The sequence below is a fragment of the Chrysemys picta genome, chromosome 4, assembly GCF_011386835.1.
Source record: "Chrysemys picta bellii isolate R12L10 chromosome 4, ASM1138683v2, whole genome shotgun sequence".
NCBI classification, from domain to species: Eukaryota; Metazoa; Chordata; order Testudines; family Emydidae; genus Chrysemys; species Chrysemys picta.
The window spans coordinates 135,197,494-135,223,334 of NC_088794.1; the positions used below are offsets into that span (position 1 = coordinate 135,197,494).

Below are 25,841 nucleotides of genomic sequence, written 5' to 3' on the forward strand. Positions count from 1 at the left end.
CAATGCAATGCCTTTGTAAGATTCCAACTGCAGCAATTAATATTCCAACTGCAGCAATTTAATGGTGCCCCACCTCATTTTGTAGAGACGGGGATCGGTTATGTAAAGACAACGATGAATATACAATGGACATTGTTTGTTCAATGGAAGCTGCTATATAACTTGTACATGAATGCTGCCAGGGTAGCTGGATTCAAGATATCCAGAGAGGGATATCTTGCCCCTTTTGCTTGATTTCAAAACAAACTGACGTCACCACCACTTTGAACAAAATGCACGAATACGTGACAGAAAAAATATTAATTGTGGTGACAAAATATTCGGGGGACAATACAGCAAATGATGCAGCAAGTTAGAATGTAAACTAATGCAAAACCATTTTTCAAAACTACACCATGTACTCACAGAAAAGTGTTACTTCACTCGTAAGTAGAAAGGTCAATGATCAAAGAAATAATTATGCAAATCATTAGCGAGGCATACTTCTCTTTAGATTTGTACTTCTTTCTTTAGTTCTACAGCACAAGTAGAATTACTAGGTTTTGTGATGTTCCTACACAAGAGTTTATTTTGTTAGTTACGCAGTACTAGTCGTGTACAATGCTATGTGAAGTAGAGTATTGTTTTCTACTATCCTGTTGGGTTATTTAAACTTCTTTAAATAAGCAATGCAAATATTGATCCAAAAAAGTGTCATTGACTTGACCTCTCCACTTTCTCCTATCCCTCAACAGATGCTTGCCAGGGTCCAGTGGGGCTGGAGTTCTATGTTAGCACTGAAATCGCACCAAGGTGAATGATGGAATGTCACAGAGGAAGCAAAGCAGCTAAAGCTGGTTGGGAATTTCTCACTTAAACTTTTTTTTTTCATGGAAAAATGCAGAGTCATCAAAACTGAAACTTTGTGAGAAAGGGTCAGTGTGACCCAGGGACCTCTTTGTGCCAACTGGCAGAAGGCACAGGGGTGAATAAAGGTGACAGAGATCCCCTGAGTCTGGGATCTACAGAGTAGTTTCACCAAAGAAGGTCATGTATGCTCTCTAATGAAAGCCTGTGTCACATTGGTTATCACAATCATTGTGACATGTATGTGATAACACTGGTCTACAATTTTTGAGAAGTCGTCTGCTTCAGAGATAAAATGTGCTATTTATTATGTATTTTGATGTGCTGAATTCAACTATGACAATTAAAACAACTGATTGGCTACTGTTTCTAAGATATTTAAGTTTTTACATTTTATGTCTATGTATATTGTGTAGATAGTAGAGTTTTAATCATAAATTGTAAACCTAGGCCTTTTCATGTGTTTATGGTTGCTTTACATGATAATATTTCACCTGTCCTGTTTATGTAACACTTTAAAAATCAGCAAAAGGGTTATATAAATAAAATGTATTATGAAACAAAAGGCAAAAAACTATTATGTACATAGTTTAGTCCTATTCAGTGTCTACTCGGCGCTTCTTGGCTTGTCTCTTGTATTCATTAAATGGAGCATCTCTTGTCACTGTCCAGCAATAGTCTGCAAGCATTGATGGGCTCCATTTGCCCTGATAGCGTTTCTCCATTGTTGCAATGTCCTGGTGAAATCGCTCACCGTGCTCGTCGCTCACTGCTCTGCAGTTCGGTGGAAAAAAATCTAGATGAGAGTGCAAAAAATGTATCTTTAGTGACATGTTGCAACCAAAGCTTTTGTATGCCTTGAGGAGGTTTTCCACCAACAACCTGTAGTTGTCTGCCTTGTTGTTTCCGAGAAAATTTATTGCCACTAACTGGAAGGCTTTCCATGCTGTCTTTTCCTTGCCACGCAGTGCATGGTCAAATGCATCACCTCGAAGAAGTTCACGAATCTGAGGACCAACAAAGACACCTTCCTTTATCTTAGCTTCCCTTAACCTTGGAAATTTTCCACAGAGGTACTTGAAAGCTGCTTGTGTTTTGTCAATGGCCTTGACAAAGTTCTTCATCAGACCTAGCTTGATGTGTAAGGGTGGTAACAAAATCTTCCTTGATTCAACAAGTGGTGGATGCTGAACACTTTTCCTCCCAGGCTCCAATGACTGTCGGAGTGGCCAATCTTTCTTGATGTAGTGGGAATCTCTTGCACGACTATCCCATTGACAGAGAAAACAGCAGTACTTTGTGTATCCAGTCTGCAGACCAAGCAAGAGAACAACAATCTTCAAATTGCCACAAAGCTGCCACTGATGTTGGTCATAGTTTATGCACCTCAAAAGTTGTTTCATGTTGTCATAGGTTTCCTTCATATGGACTGCATGACCAACTGGAATTGATGGCAAAACATTGCCATTATGCAGTAAAACAGCTTTAAGACTCGTCTTCGATGAATCAATGAACAGTCTCCACTCATCTGGATCGTGAACGATGTTGAGGGCTGCCATCACACCATCAATGTTGTTGCAGGCTACAAGATCACCTTCCATGAAGAAGAATGGGACAAGATCCTTTTGATGGTCACGGAACATGGAAACCCTAACATCACCTGCCAGGAGATTCCACTGCTGTAGTCTGGAGCCCAACAGCTCTGCCTTACTCTTGGGTAGTTCCAAATCCCTGACAAGGTCATTCAGTTCACCTTGTGTTATGAGGTGTGGTTCAGAGGAGAAGGATGGGAGAAAATGTGGGTCCTGTGACATTGATGGTTCAGGACCAGAAGTTTCATCCTCTTCCTCATCTGACTCAAGTGAGAATGATTCTGGTGCATCAGGAACCGGCAGTTCTTCTCCATGGGGTACTGGGAGTATAGCTGATGGAATGTTTGGATAATGCACCGTCCACTTTTTCTTCTTTGACACACCTTTCCCAACTGGAGGCACCATGCAGAAGTAACAATTGCTGGTATGATCTGTTGGCAATCTTCAAATCATTGGCACTGCAAAAGGCATAGGGACTGCACTGGCACTGCAAAAGGCATTCCTTTTCCTGTTCAACCACTGGTGAAGATTTGTTGCACAAGTGTTGCAGCACATGTGTGAGGCCCACCTCTTGTCCTGATCTCCAATTTTGCAGCCAAAATAAAGGTGATAGGCTTTCTTAACCATAGTGGTTATACTGCGCTTTTGTGATGCAAAAGTCACTTCACCACAAACATAGCAGAAGTTATCTGCACTGTTCACACAAGTCCGAGGCATCTCTGCTCACTTTGGCTAAACAGAAACGTGTCCCTTTGCAAAATCAAACACTGACAAATAAGAGAGCACGACACTGTCTGATTTCTAGAGCTGATATAGGGCAATTTGTTCAGCAGAGTGATGTAAGCTTCGTTATGATTGCATCATCCACGACTTCTAGGAATAACATGATGCAATTCACATTATGTATGACGCAATACCAGCTTCAGATTGCATCATTCGTTGTTTTGCCTAAAAAGCAAGTACTGTCCAAACCCAGTCATAGATTTATTCATAGATCCAGTCAAAGATGTATTTTAGTCATTTCTGATTTAAATTGAGATCCCTTCCCTTTATAACTCACTTATCCTCCGCCATTCCCAAGTCAAGGGTCGTATATACTGACCCAATAGCATATCTTGAAAACTAGAGCCAATCAACTATTTTAAGCATCATTTTCGTTCTCAGTGACCCAGAATTAGTAAAGTTTGACAACATTTATTTCAGAACCATTTTGGCTGTAAAGCAGTGTAATCATAGAATGCCAGGGTTGGAAGGGACCTCAGAAGGTCACCTAGTCCAACTCCCTGCTCAAAGCAGGACCAATCCCCAGACAGGTTTTTGCCCCAGATCCCTAAATGGCCCCCTCAAGGATTGAGTTCTCAACCTGGGGTTTAGCAGGCCAGTGCTCAAACCACTGAGCTATCCCTTCCCCCATGTGTAAGGAGTGATTGTGTGTGTGTGTCTATATATATATATCATGTTCTTCAGATTTGAGAGTTAAGGCAGGTCACCAAAAGGTGGTTAGTCACATACTGGTGTCAGGAGAAAGGGAGGCTTCTCTCTCTCTGGCAGGTCATGTGCAAATTAAGTATTGTATAGTTCACAATAGTTGACCATTTACAGTCTGAGCAAAATGCCAATCAACAGATTGCGGGGGCCTGCAGAAAAAAATCTAAAACAGCAGGGGTCATTTTAGGAGAAAAGTCAATCAACTTTGGAAACTATCTGGGGTACAGCTGAACACCAAGCGTCTCTCCCTGCGGAAGTAAAATGACAGTGGATTTTGCTTCATGAAAAAGGGATCTCAGCCAGGCTTGGCTGAAAATGCTGGAAAGAATTTTGGGTAAGATAAACTTCTTTAGATGGGAGCATACCTTGCGAGTTAAGTTTAGGCTCTAGCAAGCGTGTTATGATTTTGTTTTACATATAACCATTTGTTTCCATCGCTCACACTTGTTTCTTGTTGGATCTCTGTTCTTTTTAAAATAAATGTCCTTTTCTTCTCCTATAATCAAACTCAAGTGCTGTGTGAGAGACACTGGGATACACTGTTTCTTTGGGGATAGAGGAGCTGGGATTTCTGTGGGTATCCAGTGATTGGGGCTGGACACCACAAAGGGTCACTTTGAAGCCACACAGGAGCTGGGGTGTGTTTTTTGTCAACCTGCAGGGCAAAGGCAGGGCTAGCATAGCCCAGAGGAGAGTCCTGGAGTGGCTGGTTGTGTTGGGGGGGGAGCTAACACTTAGCTGGCACAGACAAGACTCCCTCATGCTGAAGGCAAGTGGCAACAAGGTGACTCACAGCCCTGGATGCTCTGAGAAACATCGCAGTTGGGTTTGATAAATTTCCCAACTTGCAAAAATGTTGGGGTAGGGCGGGAACCCACTTCTGAAATTATCAGAATGGGACAATTGAACATTTTCAAAATGAAAAGTTTTCACTTTTTTCTTTTAAACGACTTTTCATTTTGAAATTTAACTTAGTTTGTACTAAGCAAAGGTTAAAAAAGAAAATGGAAACATTTCAATTTTGACTGGACCCAATCAGGGAGACAGCTGGGGCTAGAAAGGCAGCAGGTCCAACCCCGTTGCCAATGATGAGTGGCCATACTGACTACAGTTTGCCCCAGAGAAAGGGGGCTAGATGATGACTGGCAGTAGCCACTGAGGCAAGGTGGGCATAGGGGGTGGGGGTTCCCCTGGGAGGGGAGACCCAGAGTGTGGGGACACTGCTGTGGGGCAGCACCCCAAGGTACGGGGCACGGGGGTCTGGGATGGGTGTGGGGCCTAAAGTGCAGTGGTGGAGATCAGGAAAAAGCAGGTACTGGTAGGGAGACACCAGCCAGCAGGAGGCGCTCTGAGGCTGGATGAGCTAATTCCTGGACTGACCAGCAGGAGGTGCTGTGGCAGTGAGCGCCCACCGTGCTACAGTAGGCAATTCACATAGTCCATATTTTCTTCTTTTTTTTTTAAATGAGGAAATGACTTTAAACTGACATCAATTTTCATTTAGTTAGTAACCTAGTTTATTGCTCCTTTGAAAACATTTTAGTTGTCTCATTCTGTATTGCTCTAGAAGAAACAAAGATCTTGAGTGTGTAAGTTCACTGTTTAAAAACAAAGAATAAAAAACACCTAAGTTACAAAGATGTATGGAAATAGGGCCTGAGCCAGGACTTTTAGAAGTTGTAATGGAAATATCTGTATCTTGCCCTCTCACTAATTCAAACAGCATGGATTCATTGTAAAGGTTACAGTTATCTCAGGAAGCAAACCAAGATACGGAATCAGAAATACCCTTTCACTGATCTCACACAGCAGGTCTCCAGCATTAACAAAAGACTATTGAAGCAATTTCAGCTTCCTCCTATTTTTCAGGGCAAGAGAAAGATTTCTCTCTGCAAGAATTCATGCAAGCAAAGGGGTGTCATACATACACCATAGCTAAGGAACTTAACAGGTTCCTCAGAAAGCACACACTGAATGCTTGGTCTAAGTCAATGCTTTTTTTTTTTTTTAAATAAAATATTTCAAGGTAAATCAATCAGGTTTAATATCTCTGAAGGTCATGTTAGGGGAGCCAGATTGTGTTTAGCCCTGCACAGGTGCAGAAGTGCCACAGAAGCCTGAAGCGGTCTTGGTCCTTACACCACTGGTGGGCATTAAAAAACTACTTACGGGTTGGGAAGGGTGGAATAAAAGGCAGCACTGTGGTTCCACAGGTATATGATACTGGCCAGCAGAACTGGCTCAGGGCAGGAAAAGTACACAGCGCACCCTGTTAAAGGGCGTAAGATGCCATTATTTGGCACATTCTCCCAGCACTCAGGAGGCATTGTGTCTACCTCTACTAAAATTCCCCTGGGAGCTGCTGCTGCCGCCTGAGCACAGCGGCTACCTTTAATGCATGTAGTGACTTAAAGATGCAGTTTAGCCCTAGCAATATAAATAGTGGTCCCTGAAATAACAAGACGGCACAAAGTCACCTTGGATTCTCCCTATCAGTGATACACCCCTCCCATGGTGCTCTCAGATGCCAGCACAGCTCCTAAAGTGAATTACAACCTTGAAAGCACTCCAGCACATTTGATATAAAGTAAACATGGTCTTTGCAATGATGTGGTAAGCTAGGAACTCAGGAGCACCAGACAGACACCAGGGGGGAGGGTTCTTCTGAGCTGTAGTAAGGAAAATGACATTTCTGTGTTCCAAATGCATCAGCTGGATGGAGGACCCAAATCAATGAATTCCTCAAAATGGTGCAGTTTAGCAAAAGCCCCAAATTGGATTCTACTGCCCAGCACAGTTAGAAATATAGGCTGTTTAAGGGAGAATGGATATTTCATTCCATTAGGTGCACAAGAGTCTTCACAGATGAGGAGTGATCAGGGAGATGAATGGACATGGAATAAGTAATGGTTGCAAAGAATGTCCTGCTAATGATAGACCCGATCTTCTGGAGGATGTGCTTCTCCAATACCTCCACAATTGTGGGTGGGAACCATGTGACAAGATTCAGGGATTATCTACCAAATACTTAGTTCATGGCAAATTGGGATGTACATCTACCCCGAGCTAGCCTGCTGCCAAACACGTATCTGTATGGACCCTGCTGTTGTGCACTAAAAGTTCCCTAGTGTGCTTTAATCTACTCCGGTTTCAAAGCATAGTAGGTCAAAGTGCACTATGGAATTTTTAGGGTCCACCTGGCTAGTGAGTGGTAGATTTACACCCTAGTTTGCTGCAAACTAAGTGTCCATGTAGCCAAACCCAAGGTCTAACCTTGCACCACACTATACATGCCTCCAGCCAAACCAAAGGACAATGTATCCATACTACACTTACCAGTGTGCAAGAGGTTCAAAAGACTCCTCTGCCAGGGAAAAGAATAGCCTACTGGGCTAGGCTAAAAGGAGCAGGAAAGCAGAGCCTGAGGAAGGAGAGATCATGAAAGTGAGCTTTTCACCCCCTGTATCCTGCTATTTCCTGCACTCATTCAGCATCACCTCCGCCTCTTTCCAGAGCTCACATGGGTTCCTTCAGCAGAAAGGAAAGGGGCAAATCTCAGTTGGCCTCAGAATGCTACTAGGAGCATATGTTGCTGGAATATAACAGAGCAGCTTTTATGCTGCATCCCCAGAAGACTATGGCAGTGTCAGTCTGGATAGCATCCCTGGAGGGCAAGCAACCCAGAGCCAATTAACTTTGGCTGGGTCTACACTACCCGCTTGAATCGGCAGGTAGAAATCGACCTCTCGGGGATCGATTTATCGCGTCCCGATGGGACGCGACAATTGATCCCTGAATCGACGCTCTTACTCCACCAGCGGAGGTGGGAGTAAGCGCCGTCGACAGGAAGCCGCAGAGGTCGATTTTGCCACCGTCCTCACAGTGGGGTAAGTCGGCTGCGATACGTCGAATTCAGCTACGCTATTCACGTAGCTGAATTTGCGTATCTTAAATCGACCCCCCCCTGTAGTGTAGATGTAGCCTTTGAGAAGAGGTTAACAAGGTTTCTAGTTTCCACCTTAGTAAGTGTTAGGAATGTTATCGTTAGAGTTATCCTAATGAGAGCTCTATCTGTAGAAGTTTACCAGGGTAAAACTAAAACATGGATTAGGGTCCCTTGTAATGTAAATGTATTTTTATTATAAATGGGTACCATTTGTTAAAGATATTAATAACATGTTAACCCTATCACTATTTCTCCTTTTAAATGGCTCAGTGAACTAGCCTGCACTTTTTAAAATAAAGCATGTTTTAATAGTGTACAGCGTCCATTTGTGCTCAATATAACAGTTTAACCTGTCTTTTTAGCCCTATTTGGATAGATAGAACTCCTCTTGCACATTTTTCATATGCCACCTATTGCAATAAATAATTCAGGTTTAATTTTGCAAGCCCTGTAACAAACTTCCTGAATATCACAGCTGTAGCTCAATATGGCCAAGTATATAGAGTCAGGACTGACAACTCACATTATGGTTTCCAAAACTGTTTGCGTGTTTTCTTCTGCTGCCACAAGGGGCCAGTGCTTCTTTAATTTTTAATCACCAACATTTCCTTGTCACTGCATTTCTCTCTCTTCACAGGCACATCTGCTAAGCACCACCTGGAGGCTACAAGTCATAACTACAAATTGTTTTTCAGGCTAGCTTGCAAGCTGTCATACAGGAGTGCTACACAACTAAGCATTAACTCAGGATCAGAACTCATCCATTTCTAGTCCTTGGGGACAGTCAGAGTTTAAAGCTGTCATGAGTGCAGAGGTAAGATCAGGTATCTCAGAAATCAACAGGGCTGGGAAATAGGAGCTTTAGGAAACAGACAACCCTATCTTTCCAATGGAACCAATATATATATCGTGGGCCAGATTTTCCATGGCGAGCACCCACAATTGTGGCCAGGTAAGAAAAGAGCTCAGCTCCCACTTAGAGACGCCTATAAGAGACAGATTTTCAGAAACACTCAGCAGCTCCCAATGTGACACTCCTGGCCAGATTTTTAGAAGAGCTATACACCTACCATGCTGATCTCTTTTGAAAATCTAGACCCAATTGAGGGTGCTGGTTAATTCTGAAAATCTGACCCCTGCACCTGGAAGATCCTATAATATCAAATTTGAAATTATGGTACGTAGAGAAAAGTTATTTTAGGTTCATTTTCACAGTCATTGCAATTTTCTCCCTCTGAGCCCTCGTATAGTTGTACTCGAGCTAACTAAGGGTATGTCTACACTACGAAATTAGGTCGAATTTATAGAAGCCGGTTTTATAGAAATCGGTTGTATACAGCCGATTGTGTGTGTCCCCACATAAAATGCTCTAAGTGCATGAAGTCGGCGGACCGCGTCCACAGTACCGAGGCTAGCGTCGACTTCCGGAGCGTTGCACTATGGGTAGCTATCCCACAGTTCCCGCAGTCTCCACCACCCATTGGAATTCTGGGTTGAGATCCCAATGCCTGAATGATGCAAAACAGTGTCGCAGGAGGTTCTGGGTACATGTCATCAGGCACCTCCCGCTCCGTCAGAGCATCGGCAGACAATCGATTCACGCCTTTTTACCTGGGTTACCTGTGCAAACAACATACCACGCCAAGCATGGAGCCCGCTCAGCTCAGCATCACCATATGTCCTCTGGGTGCCGGCAGATGTGGTACTGCATTGCTACACAGCAGCAGCTAATTGCCTTTTGGCAGTAGATGGTGCAGTATGACTGGTAGCCTTCATCGGCGATCTGGGTGCTGGCAGATGTGGGGCTGCATTGCACATAGCAGCAGCACCTTGCCTTTTGGTAGAAGATGGTATATTACGACTGGTATCCGTCGTCGTCGTACTGCAGTGGCTGTCAATAATGGGCACCTGGGGACCCAGCCTACCCCTTAATGCCATGGCTCATGAAACCATACACAGGCAGCCTGGACAGTAGTCAGGACCTGTTCAACTACAGGCTGAGCAAGTGCCAAATGGTGGTGGAATGTGCATTTGGATGTTTAAAAGCGCGCTGGCGCAGCTTACTGACTCGCTCAGACCTCAGCGAAAAGAATATCCCCATTGTTATTGCTGCTTGCTGTGCGCTCCACAATATCTGTGAGAGTAAGGGGGAGACATTTATGGAGGGGTGGGAGGTTGAGGCACATCACCTGGCCGCTGATTACGCGCAGCCAGACACCAGGGCGGTTAGAAGAGCACAGCAGGGCGCGGTGCGCATCAGAGAAGCTTTGAAAACGAGTTTTGTGACTGGCCAGACTACGGTGTGAAACTTCTGTTTGTTTCTCCTTGATGAACCCTCTGTCCCACCCCCCCACCCGGTTCACTCTACTTCCCTGTAAACCAACCACCCCACCCTCCCCTCCGCCTTCGAGCACTGCTTGCAGAGGCAATAAAGTCATTGTTACTTCACATTCATGCATTCTTTATTAATTCATCACACAACTAGGGGGATAATTGCCAACGTAGCCCGGGATGGGTGGGGGAGGAGGGAAGGAAAAGGACACACTGCAGTTTAAAACTTTAACTCTTATTGAAGGCCAGCCTTCTGATGCTCGGGCAATCATCTGGGGTGGAGTGACTGGGTGGCCGGAGGCCCCCCCACCGTGTTCTTGGGCGTCTGGGTGAGGAGGCTATGGAACTTGGGGAGGAGGGCTGTTGGTTACACAGGGGCTGTAGCGGCGGTCTTTGCTCCTGCTGCCTTTCCTGCAGCTCAACCATATGCTGGAGCATATCAGTTTGATGCTCCAGCAGACGGAGCATCGACTCTTGCCTTCTGTCTGCAAGCTGACGCCACCTATCATCTTGAGCCCGCCACTTGCTCTGTTCATCCCGCGATTCAGCCCGCCACCTCTCCTCTCGTTCATATTGTGCTTTTCTGTAGTCTGACATTGACTGCCTCCACGCATTCTGCTGTGCTCTTTCAGCGTGGGAGGACATCTGGAGCTCCGTGAACATGTCATCCCGAGTCTGCCATTTTCTCCTTCTAATCTTCACTAGCCTCTGTGAAGGAGAAACATTTGCAGCTGGTGGAGGAGAAGGGAGAGGTGGTTAAAAAAGACACATTTTAGAGAACAATGGGTACACTCTTTCACGTTACATTTTGCTGTTCACATTACACAGCACATGTGCTTTCGTTACAAGGTCGCATTTTTCCTCTTATACTGAGGGCCTGCCGGTTTGGTGTGAGAGATCACTCACACAGTGCCAGGCAACAGATTTCGACTTGCAGGCAGCCATGGTAAGCCACAGTCTTTTGGCTTTTTTAAACCTTCTTAACATGTGGGAATGGTTTCAAACAGTAGCGCCCTCATTTCCCATACCAAGCACCTGTTGAGTTGGCCATTTAAAATGGGTTTGCAATGTAAAAGGAGGGTCTGCGGTTCCCGGGTTAACATGCAGCACAAACCCAAGTAACCCCCCCGTCTCCCACACCCAATTATTGGGGATGATCACTTCACCCCTCCCCCCCACCGCGTGGCTAACAGCGGGGAACGTTTCTGTTCAGCCAAGCAGGAACGGGCACCTCTGAATGTCCCCTTAATAAAATCACCCCATTTCAACCAGGTGACCGTGAATGATATCACTCTCCTGAGGATAACAAAGAGCGATAAGGAATGGATGTTGTCTGCATGCCAGCAAACACCAGGACCATACGCTGCCATGCTTTGTTATGCAATGATTCCAGACTACATGCTACTGGCCTGGCGTGGTAAAGTGTCCTACCATGGTAAAGTGTCCTACCATGGCAGACGGGATAAGGCATCCCTCCTCAGAAACCTTTCGCAAAGGCTTTGGGAGTACATGAAGGAGAGCTTTCTGGAGATGTCCCTGGAGGATTTCCGCTCCATCCCCATACACGTTAACAGACTTTTCCAGTAGCTGTACTGGCCGCAATTGCCAGGGCAAATTAATCATTAATCATTAAACACACTTGCTTTTAAACCATGTGTAATATTTACAAAGGTACACTCACCAGAGGTCCCCTGTGTGCCCTCAGGGTCTGGGAGCACGCCTTGGGTGAGTTTGGGGGTTACTGGCTCCAGGTACAGGGTGATAAACATATCCTGGCTGTTGGGGAAACTGGTTTCTCCGCCTCCTTGCTTCTGTGAGCTATCTACATTATCTTCATCCTCCTCTTCCTCGTACCCCGAACCCTCTTCCCTGTGTGTTTCTCCAGTGACAGAGTCATAGCACACGGTTGGGGTAGTGGTGGCTGCACCCCCTAGCATGGCATGCAGCTCCGCGTAGAAGCGGCATGTTTGCGGCTCTGCCCCGGACCTTCTGTTTGCCTCTCAGGCTTTGTGGTAGGCTTGCCTTAGCTCCTTAATTTTCACGCGGCACTGCTGTGCGTCCCTGTTATGGCCTCTGTCCTTCATGGCCTTGGAGACCTTTTCTAATATTTTGCCATTTCGTTTACTGCTACGGAGTTCAGCTAGCACTGATTCATCTCCCCATATGGCGAGCAGATCCCGTACCTCCCGTTCGGTCCATGCTGGAGCTCTTTTGCGATCCTGGGACTCCATCACGGTTACTTGTGCTGATGAGCTCTGCGTGGTCACCTGTGCTCTCCACGCTGGGCAAACAGGAAATGAAATTCAAACGTTCGCAGGGCTTTTCCTGTCTACCTGCTCAGTGCATCTGAGTTGAGAGTGCTGTCCAGAGCTGTCACAATGAAGCACTGTGGGATAGCTCCCGGAGGCCAATAACGTTGAATTCCGTCCACACTACCCCAATTCCAACCCGCTAAGGCCAATTTTATCGCTAATCCCCTCGTCGGAGGTGGAGTAAAGAAACCGGTTTAAAGGGCCCCTTAAGTCGAAAGAAAGGGCTTCGTCGTGTGAACATGTCCAGGCTTAATTCGATTTAATGCTGCTAAAGTCGACCTGAACTCGTAGTGTAGACCAGGCCTAAGGCTTGTGGCTTTCCATGCAAGAGGCTGAACTGAAGCCCCTTTACACATCACACTCCTAAATACAGACCTTGTGCAGCACATTACAGTATTTCCCTGCTTAAAATGAACATGCTGACTTTGCTATGAATGTATAAATCCACAGTTATCATTGCATCATATCACTGATTTTCTGTTGTGGTCCATCAAGTCTGCAACGCCTAAGTCCATCCTGGTCATAGAAAGCAATAGCTGCATGCCACAAATTAGATGTCAAATTTATGAGCTCATAATGAGCAAAACAAAAATCCCCATAGTGTGCCCAAGGCCTGTACATTTTGTTCAATGTTCTAGTCCTAGGAGCAGCTGACCTAGATTCGCTGCCTGAATGACAATGTTTCCCAGCAATTGAGGCTGTTCAGAGAGTCAGGAATTCAAGTATTGCCTGAAAGCTTATCATAGAAAGAAAATGAGGCTATAGTTTTAAGAGAAGCAACAATATTCATTAGTCATGTAACAGATTCTCAAATATCCACATAAAATGCAACACTCACTGCACTAGCTTTCATTTCAGAGTCTGACAAGACTGTTTTTGCAATTTGTCCCCACTAAGCAAACAAGGCAGTTTCCAGCACTATGCCTCCTTGGAATAAACAGTGTGAAAAACTTTGCCATATGGCAAATTGGATTTTCTGTAAATGGTCTGACAGTTGACTAGGAGCCAGGACTCCTTGGTTCTCTTGCTGTTTCTGCCACTGACTCATTCTATGGTCCTGGGCAAATCAGTTCCTCTTTGTGCTTCAGTTCACCCATCTGGAAGATGAGTATTATAACCATTCTTATTAACTCTTATGCATTTGGGTTGTGAGGTTTAATTCATACTTGTAAAGCACTTTGATTTCCTGAAATGAAAGGCACTATAGAATAGCAAAGTTCTTCTGTCCTTACTCTGTGTACCGTACACTTTAATGTTGTAAAGTCAGGGCCAACTCCAGGCATCAGCCGAGCAAGCTGGTGCTTGGGGTGGCAGCTTATAGGAGGCGGCATTCCACCCAATCCTAGGGCGGCATGGCCGCTTTTTTTTTGTTCTGCTCCAGCCGCCCAGTAGGGGGCAGCAGCATGGAGGACGGGAGCGCCTTGCAGCAAGCCCGGCAGGGCAGCCCATGTCCTTCCCTCCCAGCCGACCGGAGTGGTGCGGAGCCCTCCGAGCAGGGGGCACGGCGGGAGGGGGCACGTGGCAGCGCCCCACTGAAGCCCTGGCTGCCCCCTTCTCTCTCTCCCCCCGCTCCCTCCCCCCACTAGCCGGCACACATCTGCAGGGCAGAGAGTCCCCCTGCACCCTGGCTCCGGCCACGCCGCAGGTTTTTTTTTTTTTGGCGCTTTGCTGTTCTGGCCGCTTGGGGCAGACAGAAAGCCAGAGCCAGCCCTGTGTAACGTACCCATTTTAAAGTACAATGACTACGATGGGATAAGATTTCTTTTTTTAACAGTAACTGTAGCCCCCACTACACCAGCAGTTTCCTCCCTAAGGGCTAGATCCTGGATCTATAAAGGACTCTGGTCATGGCAAACCCCCACTGATTTCAGGACACAAGCTGCACTTGCACATACAAATGATCAGGGTCAGTGATAAGACACGTACCCAGTGCGTTCAGTTGGAAAGACATTCTTCACAGTCTCATCACTGAGACTTACTGGAAGTTTTAGCAAAGCAGAGGCAGGTGAGGCACCGATGGTATTAAAATCCAATTAGCTGCTTTGAAACTCAGATTTGGTTGACTGGATTCAAACACCACATCAGACAAATGGGTTTTCCCCTCACAAGCTCCTTTCTTATGTGTGGGTAGCACACAAACTAGGTCTCATTTTTCTGTTGAAACACTTGCCACAGCTGTTATTTTTAGAAAGCTGTGTGATGGTCTGACTTTTGTTTATGAGCACAAAAAATGAATGCTGAATATTTTACTGCCTGTATTGTTTGTGTTTTTCAGTTTCACATTTGATTACTGAGACCCCTTACTCTTCTGCCAGACGACTGAATGAAGAAACCTTGCTGACAAGACGTGTTGGCCCTCTGACAAAGCAGAGTACAGTTGCAGGTGAGCAAATAAGACTAGACAGGGATACTGACAGGAAGTAAAAAGGCAGGCTTACAGATGTAGGTGGTGATGAACCAGGAAGCAGCATGTGATAGAAGGATCTATGACAAAAACATACCAGAGGACACTTTAAGACTGCAGAATCCACACTCAGATCTTCTAGACCTGCTGCACAAGGCAGAAGCTGGGTCTCTGCAGCTGAATGAAACCCAGCAAGAGTTCCAAGTTTAGCAACAAAAACCCTGTTTATGGTTTCAGGTTTATTTTCAGAAGGTTTTGGTTTTTGTCCCTGCAACTCATCCACTGCAACCAAAATAACACAAGGCAATAAAATCTCTATATTCCCCATCAAGCAGCTTAACACTCTACATTCCAAATGATAAAAAACTGAACAAGATATGAACAAGACCCCTTTTTCCCCTCAGAGTTCCTTGTCCTGGCTTTTTAAGGTACTGAGCCTAACCAGGATCAGCTGCACCTGATTCCCTCAGCTGTTAGCAGGAAAATTGGAAGGAAGTCCCCACACAGGTGTCTTGTTTGTAGGGCCTCACCCTAAGGCACTATTACCAGGGATGCTGGAACAATTTTTATAGTGGAGGTGCTGATGGAAACTATGCATCTTGTGTTTATTATTACTACTTCAAGCCAGGGGGTGTGGTGTCACCCCCAGTACCTCTAGTTCCAGCACCACCGACTACCACCATGGGGTGCCTCATGGTTGCAGGGTCCCCTACAAAGAGACATCATGACCTCTGTACGCTCATCACAACTGAAAAAAAGATGTAAGGGGAAGTCATAGAAATCAAAATGTGGCTTTTACCACTGTAGCATCTGAATCTTGTTATGTACAAATAAAGAGGAAAAATACACTGCAAAATACAAATGTGATATGCATTGGCTACAAACAATGCCATTTTCTTTCAGGCTGCATAACTGATGTTTAAAGCAAACATAGAAGCTCAAATAGAAATTGTAATAAAAAACAAAATGAAAAGATACTCTAAGCCCAACATTTTGACCTGAAAACTCAGAGCACGTTCAAGGCAAGTTAATGGGCACTGCTAGTCAAGTGTATTGTAGAAAGAGATGCAAGGCCAAAGTAGCATCAAGATACTAGTAGTACTATAATTTACTATCTGTTGAGAACCAATTGCCTAATCAGCCCTGTACAGATCAAAGAAGAGTCAAGAGCTCTTGATGTTTTCCTGACATTGTGTTCTTCCAAGCAACCCCAATCATCCTCCCACCCCCCACCCCCATGTCCTCTATCCTTCCACCAAGCTCATCCCGTTCTCTTGTCCTAGCTCTGAGCAGTCAAGAACATGGCAAACTTCTGGAATGACCTATGTCCTTTTTGGGAGAAAAATGATTGATCTCAGTGGCCTAATTGTATTTGCAGTTTAGTTCCTGCTCACCCTGAACAAAGATGAATACAACTGCATTAATTAGCAGCATTCCACATTGCAGAATAGGCAGTCTAGGCCCTGCAATGGCAGGCAATAGATGTGTGCAGTAGGTAGAGCTATGCAAGGAGGAGCCTTGCAAGCTGTGTGCTGGGCTCAGGGCAAGCACTTATAATCCTGTATGACTAGGCTTAAAAGGAGTGGGAAGATACAGTGATATGGTCTGTCAAGTTGAACACATAGCAAAATGGTTTCAGAAACCAGCTGTATGTGTCAGGTGGCTGGTGAGCAAGAAGCAGGATAGCTTGGGTGTGTAGCAGGGTGATGGGACATCTCCACCAAGCTTGCTGAAATGTGTGCTGTTCCACACAATCTGGGAACTTTGAGAGGTACAAAAACTGGGTAAGCTAAGCTGTGCTACACTACTGCCTACATAGATTATGGCACAATATTATAACATTGATCTCAAGAAAACAAAGTCCATCTACACTGGCCAGAGAATCCATACTGGAGCAAAGCTAGCATTAATGGTATGAGACAAGCATGAATTGTACTGAGTATTTCTGTAGCCATCTTTTTTGGAGTAAACACATAAAAAACAAAACAATTATTGTGGGAGTCACATTGATGTAGATATTTACCAATTTGCCACTAAAAACAACAATCTGACACTTCAAAGATAACTGAAAACAAGCAGCAAGGATTACACACATTGGTGCCAAACCATAAGAACATAAGGATGGCTATGCTGGGTCAGACCAATGGTCCACCTAGCCCATTATCCAGTCTTCTGACAGCAGCTGGTGCCAGATGCTTCAGAGGGAAGGACCAGAACAGGGCAATTATCAAGTAATCCATCCCCTTTTATTCAGGCCTAGCATCTGGCAGTCAGAGGTATAGGGACATCAAGAGCATAGGATTGTGTCCCTGACCATCTTGGCTAAGAGCCATTGATGGACCTATCCTCCATGAAATTATCTAATTCTTTTTTGAACCTGGTTATACTTTTGGCCTTCACAACATCTACTGGCAGCCAGTTCCACAGGTTGACTGTGCATTATTTGAAGTTCTTCCTTATTTGTTTGAAACCTGCTGCCTGTTCATTTCATTGAGTGACTCCTGGTTCTTGTGTTATGTGAAGGGGTAAATAACACTTCCTTAATCACTTTCTCCACGCTATTCATGATTTTATACACCTCTCTCAAAGCCCTCCTTAGTCGTCTCTTTGCTAAGCTGAACAGTCTGTCTTTTTAACCTCTCCCAATATAGAAGTTGTTCCATATCCCTAAGCATTTTTGTTGCCGTTCTCTGTACTTTTTCCAATTTTAATATCTTTTTTGATGAGTGGGTGACCAGAAATGCATGCAGTATTCAAGGTGTGGTGTACCTTGGATTTAATATAGTGGCCTTATGATATCCCTTTCTTAATGTTTCCTAAACTTCTGTTTGCTTTTTTGATTGCCACTGCACATTGAGCAGATGTTATCCACAATGACTCCAAGATCTCTTTCTTGAGTGGTAACAGCTAATTTAGAACACATCATTTTGTATGTATAGTTGGGATTATGTTTTCCGATGTACATTACTTCACATCTATCAATATTGAATTTCATTTGCCATTTTTGTTGCCCAATCACCCAGTTTTGTGAGATCCCTTTGTAACTCTTCCCAGCCAGTTTTGGACTTAACCATCTTGAGTAATTTAGTAAAATCTGCAAACTTTGTCACCTCACTATTTTTCCCCCTTTTCCAGATCATTTATGATTATGTTGAACATCACTGGTCCTAGTACATATCCTTGTGGGCCACTGCTATTTATCTCTTTCCATTGTGAAAGCTGACCATTTATTCTTATTCTTGGTTTCCTATATTTTAAACAGTTACTGATCCATGAGAGGACCTACCCTCTTAACACATGACTGCTTACTTTGTTTAAGAGCCTTTTGTGTGGGACCTTGTCAGAGGCTTTCTGAAAGTCCAAGCATACAATAGCCACTGGATCACCCTTGTCCACATGTGTGCTGACTCCCTCAAAGAATTCTAATAGATTGGTGAGGCATGATTTCCTTTTACAAAAGCCAGGTTGCCTCTGCCCCAATGTATCATGTTCATCTATGTGTCTGATAATTCTGTGCTTTACTATAGTTCCAACCTATTTGCCAGGTACTGAAATTAGGCCTACTGGCCTGCAATTGCCAGCGTCGCCTCGGGATTTTAAAAATCAGCATTACATTAGCCGTCCTCCAGTCATCTGGTATGGGGGCTTATTTAAGCAATAGGTAACATACTAATTTCATATCTGAGTTTCTTCAGAACTCTTGGGTAAATACCATCTGGCTTTGGGGACTTATTACTGTTTAATTGATCAATTTGTTTCAAAATCTCCTCCATGGAAACCTCAATCTGGGGCAGTTCCTCAGATGTGTCACCTAAAAAGAATGGCTCGGGTGTGGGAATCTCCCTCCCTCACACCCTCTGCAGTGAAGATTGATGCAAAGAATTCATTGAACTTCTCCACAATGGCCTTGTCTTTGAGTTCCTTACTACGTCACACTATACGGGACCTTCCCAAGCCATTGGGAAATTTCAGAATATGCCAGGTTACAGGAACCATAAGGAAACTCAGAAGCGGAAGTGTAATGTGAGCCAAATTACCAGTAGTACCGCAAAAAGGTCTATTCTGATTCTGCTCTCACATCAGGAGTAACTATACTGAAGTTCATGAAGTTACCCCCAGAGGTTCATGTAAGAGAGGAAGAGGGGAATGCACTGCTCCTCCTCCTCCCCTTGGCTTGAGTAAGCAATGGTCCCTCCACAGGCACACCTGCTCCTCGGCTGGTACACTGAGGGTCCCCCAGCCTGTTTCCAATCTACTGTAATCACTGGTCATACCAGTGTAAAACGGGTGTAAGTGAGAGCAGATTCAGGTCCAGACATCCTAGGAGGTAGGACTGAAACAGATCAGGCTGATTCTGCATTCCTTGCATGCTCTAAACACTCATTTGTTTTCTTGTCCTTAGCATGAAATTAAGATCCAGTGCCCTTTTCAGTGGGGCTAATGTTTTATTTAACATGACACTTTAGTAACATGAAATGTACATGATGTAAGTTATATCCCATAACCACTGCAAACCATTTATTGATACTCAGCAAGGATCTGATCCCACAGACATTTATTACCAGACACAGAACTTCCTACCAGGAGTGCTCCCATGGGACCTCATTCATGTTCACCTGCAGTACCTCCAGAGAACACTCCCTGCACAGAAGGCCCTCCTCACCAGGTGAACAGCCAACTCTGCTTTCCATCATCAAGAGCCTGCAGTGCAGGGTAAGTTGCAGGGGCAGGCAGAGGGCATTCCAGCATGAAGTGTAGGGATGCAGTCCTGGGTATTTTCCAGCTGCTGCAAGGCCCATACAGGTCTTGGGCAAGGATACGATTCTGTCATGGAGGTCATGGATTCTGTAACTTTTCAGGACTTCCGTGACTTCTGGGGGCAGAGGTGGAGCAACTCTCAGCCCCAGAGCTGCTGGAGCAGTGGTCCTGGAACAGCTGACTGGTGGCCGGCCCCAGGCCTGCCAGAGTAGTGGTGTCCAGCCACCAAAGTAGTGCCTGGGGTAGAGTCAGTCCCCTTGGGGCTGGAGCAGCTGCAAGCCCCGGAAGCACTCTTTTCCCCCTTCCCTCTCACCCCAAGTATTTTTAGTAAGTCAGGCACAGGTCACAGGCTTCTGTGAATTTTTATTTATTGCCCGCAATCTGTCCCTGACTTTTACTAAAAAAATACCTGTGACAGAATCTTAATCATAGGCAATCAGGCACAAGTTAGGGCAGTACTCTGTTTGGAGCAGGGCCTTTTTGCTCTGTTTGTACAGCACCTACCACAATGGGATCCTGGCCCAAGACTGGGGTTCCTAAGTGCTACCATAATCCAAATAATAAACACTTTTGACCCCAGCAGGTAGCAAAATTTGGGGTGTTGCAGGTTGTTCCAGTTAGGAGAAGATATTGATAATAGTACCATGTGTTTTCCTTAATTCAATCTTGTCTGTTTACAAAGATTATACATAAATTTCTATTTCTCTGAACATAGTACTGATCAAATATCAGGAGACAATTTCTTTGCAGGCATTTCCAAGCCTGCTTTTGCAGCCACCACTCTGTGTTCATGCATTGTGAGCAATGTGGGCACAAACACACACAACCTTTACCCAAACACCACCCAGACAAGCAGCCATCCGCATAGTTCAAAGTCCTGAGTGGCCTTGGATAGGACTTTGTTTTGGCTGGAGATATATGGGCCCGTGTTTGGGATGAATGCCATTTAACTGTTTCAACCACATGATTACAATGACATCTTTATATTTATCCTGAATGGAGGGAGATGGTTACACCTAACCCATAACAACAAAATTTAATCCAACCTTTCACAAGGTTTAACCTAATCCATTACAATAACACCACCACCATATTACCAAAGGCTAGTCTACACTAGAAGTGCTAGAGTGGCACAGCTGCACTGGTGCAGCTGCACTGTTGTTGTGCACCTGGTGAAAACACTCTATGCAGACAAGAGCTCTCCTAAAAACCACCTCCCTGAGAGGTAGTAGCTGTGTTCGTGTTAGAAGCTCTCCCACCAACATAGCACTGTCCACACCAGTGCATAGGTCAGTGTAATTTACATCACTCATGGAAGTGGCTTATTCACATAAGTTATACCAATATAACCTGTAGTGTAGACAAGCCCCAAGACTCTTTAAAAACTATTTATTCATGTTTATTTGATCTGCTCACACAGGAAAGTACATTGGTAGGTATCTGGTATCTCAGAGTAAACATCTGCAATTATGCATAAGCACATAGCTTAGTTATTGGATATCTGAAGGTATTGTACACAGAATATTATCCTGGAGTGTTACTAACATTCTCTCACACCCAAAAGTTAAAGAAATAGAAAAAAATATAGGAAAAAATCTGAAAGAAAAAAATGTGCATCTCTTGAATGTAAAAGTAATAATTCACTGCTACCTAAGCCATAGATACATGAGGTGAGCTGAGCATCTGCAACTCCCATTCAAGTTCTCATTTAACTCTTTATGTCTATTAACATTTTATGTGTCTAGTTTTGGTTTTTGCTTCATTTTGCACATAACCGAATTCTATATGCAGCCTTTGGTGGATTGGGGACTTATTTACATGCATCCAAAGTCAGACTTACCAGTTTATTGTAAGCACATGTAGACACACCCCCAGATCACACAACTCATTGTGCTGCCTTCTGAATGCTACGATAATGCACTCACTCCAGTTTCCAGGACATCAGATACAGCCTGTTAAATTGATAAGATATATGTGAGCTGTGCTCGTGTTTGGAGAGCAAGACCAGAGAAATAAATACAACTACCTAGTTTCCAAACAGCACTTGTACTTATCTTAGGGAGAAGGAGGGGAAGCAGGAATGAGAAAAAGGAGATGACAGCAAGGGTAAAAAAGTAGAGCCTGAAGAGAAGAGTCTCATTAGTTTATTTTCATGGGAAAACTATAGCGAAGAAAAGATAATTCCTAGTCACAGTAACTGCGGATCTGTCTAGTAGATAGGGTTGCCTGGTGTCCAGATTTTGACCAGAAAGTTCAGTTGAAAGGGGACCTGTACAGTATCTGGTCAGAAGTACTGACTGGACACCAAAAGTCTGGTTACTGCCCAAAGGGGTGCCAGAACCAGGGGAGGAAGGCAGTGCCCTCCGCAGCATGTGTGACCACAGTAGGGCACTTGCAGAGAGCTGGGGGCAGCACGGCTGTGAGCCAGGTGGGTGCCAATCCACATCACGGGATTGTGTTTGGATCGCATCCTATTTTCCACCCTCCTCTCTGCTCCCCACCTGCTGCAGAAACACCCCCACCTTTGTCATCAACCTGCGCCAGCCCCTTCTCAGTCAGGGCCAACTCCTACCTGCATCTCATGGACAGGCTCTGCTTCAGCTCCCAGCCCAGCTCGGGGGGGGAGGACAGGGGAGTGTGTGAGCAGGGAGACTGTTGTGTCCAGTTTTAAAAAATTGGAAAGTTGTCTAGGGTTGCCAAAACTTGTCAGCACCTTTGAAGCTCCACAATTAAGATCAATGGAAATTTGGGAAGGATTTGATTAAGACACAGGACTGCTGGAGCTAGGATAGGCGGGTTGTTGTTTTTTCCTGTGTTCTGTCACTTTAGGCAACCCACTTAGGCCCAAATTTTCAAAAGTGACCAAAGCTAGTGCAATGGCTGTACACCACTGCCCCTCATAGCCATTGGCATAGTGGGCAGGCCAAGGGAAAAGGGGCACAGCCAGGTGACATCTGCATTCCGCTATTCCCTAGGCCCAGAACAGCCTCTTGGAGCCATAAGCAGATGGGCATCACTTAGAACTGCTACAGGACTAACACACCAGGAGCCAAACTGGTTCTGCTGACCCCAGAAGCCACAAACATGGTATGAAGCCACCTCTCCCCCACAAAAAGTCCAACACCAAAGGCAGCTCAGACAGAGCCAAGAAACACAGCCTCTAGCTGCAGAAATTACTGTACCATGTTACAAACATTTAGTAGAAATGGGCCCAAGCCACAAATCGAGATCTTGATTTCACAGTTCAGGGGTGTTCAGATCAGGCCCATCTTTAATGTTCAGTCTTAAACTTTCAAACCACACAATACAGAACAATCATTTTTACCAAAGCAGGGATTGCTAGAAATAGGGTGACCAGATAGCAAGTGTGGAAAATCGGGACAGTGGGTGGGGTGTAATAGGCACCGATATAAGAAAAAGCCCTGAATATCGGGACTGTCCCTAGAAAAACAGGACATCTGGTCATCTTAGCTAGGAATGGCTTAGGCATAAAACAGAAACAATGGAACAGGAAGGCAGAGATCAAGGCATCTGTAACCCACAGTTACTTTTTTTTTTTTTTAAATGTAGTGGGGCAGGGTAGTTAGAACAAGAAAGGATTCTGCACCGCTAGGCTGAGTTCGCAGACTTATAGTACATTTTACTGTAAAATAGAAAAGTAAACATAAGGAACGTCCTACCCCTCTAAGGCCCAAATTAGACACAATAGGGCTTTTTTCAGCCAAGTCCAAGGCAAGGCTAGGAGGCATGGCCCTCATCAGCCAAGTTAAAAAAGAAAAAAAAAAGTCTAATTATGTAGGTCACTTCAGCCAAGCTCTAGAGGAGAGGAGGGGAAACAAAACCTAGTTCTTCACCTCTCTTCTAAGCCAGCCTTCCTCCTTTTTTCTCTCAGACTCAACCCCCAGCTCCCTCCTACAACTAGAGGGGATTGACTAATGCCCCACAGCTGCAAGGCCCTGCACTCAGAGAAAGGTCCTTAGTCCTTCCTGTTCCCCGGGAAAGGGGTTTAACTAGGGTGACCACACATCCCATTTTGGCCAGGACAGTCCCTTTAAGACCCATCCTGACATTTTTTGGCAAAAGTGAGCATTTGTCCCGTTTGCTCTTGCCGACTTGATCAGGAGGAACATGTGGGGGGCGAGCACCGATGCCAGCCCCATGCAGTGTGGGTGAGGTAGGGCTTGGGCAGGCGGCAGGCAAGGCTCAGGTGAGCAGTGATGCCAGCCCCAGCCTCACGTGGGGGACTAGCAGCAACGCCAGCCCCACGCGCAGAGGGGGGCAGGGCTTGTGCTAGCCCAGGGGTAGGCAGCCTATGGCATGCGTGCCAAAGGCGGCACGCAAGCTGATTTTCAGTGGCACTCACGCTGCCCGGGTCCTGGCCACCGGTCTGTGAGGCTCTGTATCTTAATTCAATTTTAAATGAAGCTTCTTAAACATTTTAAAAACCTTATTTACTTTACATACAACAATAGTTTAGTTATATATTATAGACTTATAGAAAAAGACCTTCTAAAAACGTTAAAATGTATTACCGGCACACGAAACCTTAAATTAGAATGAATAAATGAAGACTTGGCACACCACTTCTGAAAGGTTGCCAACCCCTGTGCTAGCCCAACGTGTCCTCTTTTCCTTTGGAGAAAATATGGTCACCCTAGATTTAACCCTCTCTTCCAGCTTCCAGATGGGTCTTTACAGCCTGTCATACCAAGCCAAAGTGAAGTGTAATCTGTTATTGAAAACACTGCTCTGGGGCATTCCCTATCGCAACACCGTATTCAAGTACTCTGCCTTCTTCACCAGCCTGCATGTCATTGAGATAGTAGCTGCAAAGCCAGCTGTGCAAATAGTTTTGCTTGGCTGGGGGAGAAGTGTACATAATACAGAGCATTCAAGGCCACTCAGAGTACAGCAGGCCAATGCCAAGAAGTGGAGCAATATTCTCAAGGGCATTTAGGCAGCATCTGCATTTCATATTCTGGTCAAAGTGCAGAGACTTTCGAGCACTGTCCCCTTTGCTCTGAATGGCAATATCGTCTAGCTTAGAAATGCTTTTCTCGTGGCTCTGAACTATGCAAGTCAGTTCAACTTGCTCCCTGATTTACTGAGGCACGGATGACAGGGTCTGAGAAATGTCACAGAGAAGAGGACAGAAATAAAAATAGGTCATTAATGAGAACCTGCAAACTGTTCTGTGTTTGTATAGTGTCTAGTACAATGGGATTCTGGGGCTCGTAGGCACTTACCACAATATAAGTAGTAAGAAATGAGTGTTCCTCCCCAATTATCTATGGAGGGCTGTCAAACATGCCTGAGGGATTTAGGAGCACAACCCCACTTCTTTATTAGAATAGACCAAAGGCTGAGGACTTTATTCAGTCCTGAGTAAAGAGGTAAGGATTTGGCCCATTGGTTAGTTATTTATTAAGAAGTACCAGCACACTCAGTGCAATACAGAACACAAAGGAGTTTGTGGTGGGTGGTATATAACTATAACATCTCTTCTCTCATAAATGTTAGTAGGCTGGTACTCTCCCTCTTGTGCTGTAGAGTCATAGTCCCGAGTATATCTCAATATGCACAGAGATTAAAGTTCAACCTTGATCAGGTTTTCCACAGATCTCTCAACAGTAATGGAAGTGTTACTATGGTACACACAACTCTGTTTGCATATTGAGAGAACAATGAGAAGTAAATGGACAGAGATCAGGTAAACACTCCACAGCCTAAGTTAAGTTACAGAACAGCCTTTGGAAACATTTCCTAAGGATGGGATCAAATGGTCAGTGTGAAGTCTAGCCCAAAGCAAGGGGCTGTGTGGTTTTGCACTGACTCTGGAAGGTCCCGCAGACCAAGTGTGTACAACCCAATTAAACAGCCCCTTAGCCAAAGCTCTGTGAGCCAGAGTCAGCTGTCGTGGGCCAGCTGCAGGTGTCTAACTGCAGTGCAGATATACCTGGTGATCACGTCACAGCACATGCTTCCCAACACGCCAGCATTACTGTGCCACTGGATGTGTTGAGAGGCCTGAGCCCACCTGCACAGGGGGGGGGAGTAGCAGTTCCCCTGCACACAGAAAGCAGTGGTATGGGGCACTGGTGCAAGGGAGTAAGTGGGCACCTCTCCTGCTACTCCTTTGCACCAACTCACCAGACAGGCCAACA

At 45.0% G+C, this 25,841-nt stretch overlaps 1 protein-coding gene across 2 annotated transcripts in view; it reads right to left on the reverse strand.

Annotated features, from left to right (window-relative positions):
* The window catches only part of LOC101952813 (exocyst complex component 3-like protein 2), an 86,226-nt gene that overhangs the window by 54,698 nt on the left and 5,687 nt on the right, over positions 1 to 25,841 (reverse strand). The window contains exons 1-2 of one of the 2 annotated variants that reach the window (XM_065593656.1): positions 24,210 to 24,450; positions 21,518 to 21,629 (exon numbers count right to left, since the gene is read on the reverse strand). The gene's annotated coding sequence lies outside the window, so the exon portion shown is untranslated. Of the gene's footprint in view, positions 1 to 21,517; positions 21,630 to 24,209; positions 24,451 to 25,841 lie in introns of those variants that run through there. The other variant, XM_065593657.1, reaches the window with a different exon arrangement.